This window comes from Sinocyclocheilus anshuiensis, unplaced genomic scaffold, assembly GCF_001515605.1.
Source record: "Sinocyclocheilus anshuiensis isolate Anshui unplaced genomic scaffold, SAMN03320099.WGS_v1.1 scaffold989, whole genome shotgun sequence".
NCBI lineage: Eukaryota > Metazoa > Chordata > Actinopteri > Cypriniformes > Cyprinidae > Sinocyclocheilus > Sinocyclocheilus anshuiensis.
This window is the reverse complement of record NW_015554143.1, coordinates 134899-137979: the sequence shown is the minus strand read 5'-3', so window position 1 is coordinate 137979 and position 3081 is coordinate 134899.

Here is a 3081-nt window from a genome sequence, read left to right as displayed (position 1 = left end):
ATTAAATAACATATAAATATATCTTAGTGTCTTAATTGTTTAGATTTTTATAATGCATTAGCTTTTTGTCTGGTTCACATTTAAAAATATGTAGCAAAAATAGCAGATGGGCTTATTGAAAAAGCAAATTCGTTCTTTGCCAGCAGGAGGCGCTTTCGGAACGGCAGAAATATAGCAGTTTCCCTGGTAACAGCAGTACACAAAGCTGACATGCAGTGCTCAAGTTTATTCAGTGAAATCATTTTAAAGTTTAATCGACATACTAATCTATATAGCAATTCTTGTCTTTTTGTCCCCAAATTTAAGATCTCTTATAATTAAGACTTTCTGTATCATTTAAGAGTTTTCATGGCCTTAAATTTAAATGATTTAACTGAAGATTTTTTAAGGACCCGCGGAAACCCTAAGAACATAGTTCAGTGCGAACATTTCTGTCATGCATTTGGCAAAAAGCTTTTTTTGACAATGCATTTTACCTTTGAAATGTGAGGCAAGTGCAACTCTGGCGTCCCCGTTGTTTGTGCGCAGTGGTGTGATGGCGATTTAAATAACAGATTTCCAAACATATGAACTTGTTAAAAAGATAATCTGTTTACCATCTTGACTGGAAAATACTGTTTTCATGGTCAGTTTTTCATTTATTATATGCTAAATTTAGCGAATGTTTACAGAGTTCACGTACGTCCTACTACGCTGAAATTAATACGGGGAGCGGCTGGAAACTAGCGCCCTCTCCTGGTTGGAGATAGTATTAACATTATAAACTGAAAGCAATCTTTACGTGACTTACTTTTCAAATATTTTAAAATTGATCATCCGAGTCTAATATGATCCAGCGGGCCGTACTAAAAGACACTGCGGGCCGCCAGTTGCCCATCCCTGGTATAGATGCTGCGGAAGTCCTAGAACGGAATGTGTTTCTTTTATGGAATCTTCTAGAAGAAGGGGCCCAAGAGACACTTTTCCCTGCAAAGTTTACATCTTTTAGCAACATGGATGCTCCAACTACTTTCTTCTTTAATCTGGAGAAGAAGATTGTAAATAGGAAGACTTTGTGTCATTTGAAACTTCCAGATGGAAGAGAAGTGACTGACGATTGTGAAATTATTTCCCATACACTGTCTTTTCATGAGGATCTTTACAAAGCTGAACCCTGTGATGCTGAAATGGCTGACTCTTTACTTCAGGACTGACCTTGTCTTGCAGAGGATGACCAACCTTTGACCTTTGATGAATTGACTGTACCTGCTCATGAACTTTCTCCGGGTAAAGCTCCAGGACTAGACGGAATAAATGCAGAATTGTATAAGCAGTTCTGGCCAGTGGTCGGAAAAGACTTGTTTTGGAGTGTCTGGAAAAAGGTACACTCCCTTTGAGCCTTCGAAGAGCCATGATAACTTTATTACCCAAGAAGGGTGACCTTGGAGACATTAAAAACTGGCACCCTGTGTCTTTGCTCACTGATTGCAAGATACTCTCCAAAGTTTTAACTAATATGGTCAAATCTATGTTATGCAGCATCTATGTCATGGCATCGTTTTAATGTACTTGATCCACCAAAAACATCTACAGAAGGTTTTTATAGACTTTTTCTGGGATGGCGATCATTGGCTCACTCCTGCAATGCTTTATTCGCCAGTTCATGAAGGAGGCCATGGACTGATTGATCCGAAAGCCAAAGTCAAATCAATGAGATTAAAAGTTGTTCAGAGTTTACTCCATTCTAAAGAACATACAGCATGGGAATCATTTGGTCTGGTTTTGCTCAGAACCTTTGCTGGGTTTCTTCTTGATAGGCATTTGTTTTTGATGCTTTTGCATAATGAATCAATGCCTCTGTTTTAGATTCTTGGACTCCAGACAAGCGTTTGACCATTTTGGTTTGAATGAGCCATTGTTTTGTCTTTTTTTTTTTTCTAGGTGATAATGATTGCAAGTTTAACACCACTGTGGAAAAAGTTATTGAGAAGGGTTTGTCCAAAGTTGTGCATTTAATTGACACTATAAAATGGAAATCTGTGGTAGGGTTTAGATCAGTGAGGGAAGTGGAACAGTTTATAGATAGTTTAAAGACTGCATTTCTCTCAGTTCCTCCAGTTTGTTCATTGTTTTCTGGCTGGTGGACCTATACAATGTCCTTTCCCTAAATCATTTGCTTTTGTACAGAAATTTAAAGGGTTTCAAGAGCTTCAAAAAGAGATTGTAATCAGATATGTATAAAATCGTATTGTTATGAGGATATTAAGCATGGGTGTGACACAAAACGGAAGAAGCATTTTATGGTTCCTGATAATCTTGCTTATTTAAAGGTCCAATTCTGGAGACTTAGACTCTTAAAAATAAAGGTGCTTCACGATGCCATAGAAGAACCTTTTTGTCTAAATGGTTCCATAAAGAACCTTTAACATCTGAAGAAGCTTTCTGTTTCACTAAAGTTTCTTTGTGGTGAAAGAAGGTTCTTCAGATTACAAAAAGGTAAGAAAGAGTTGGTTCTTTAAAGAACCTTTTACTGAATAGTTCTTTGTGGAACCAAAAATGGTTCTTTTATGGCATCGCTTGAAGAACCTTTTGAAGCACCTTTATTTTTAAGAGTGTACAGTGGAGAGCACTGCATTGTGTGTTAGCCACAAATAATCTGTTTAATATGAGTGTTTCATCTTTTTGCAATTTTAGTTTTTACCAGAGACTGTTTTTCATGTTTTTTACTGAATGATCTGTTTGCTTTATTGGAAAGAGTACTTGGAAATCTGGGTTTTGTCTTTAATAAGACACTTTTTATTTATGGATGCAAGTATTCAAAAGTACGCAGAGAGACGTGTACTTTGGCAAATTTTATAATTGGTCAAGCTAAATTAGCCATTTGGAAAACTCATATAACGGCTGTTGAAGGGCAAAACAGATGCACTTAATTTTTTACTGCCTTGGTTGAGTCCAGAATCAGAATGGAACATAAATTTTATCAAATCACAGGAAACTTACTTGAATTTGAGTTTAAATGGTGTGTGAATGAAGCTTTATTGACACTTTGTGAAGAGGGGACTGTATCATTTAATTGGTGATGTTTGGTGATCATTTTTCATA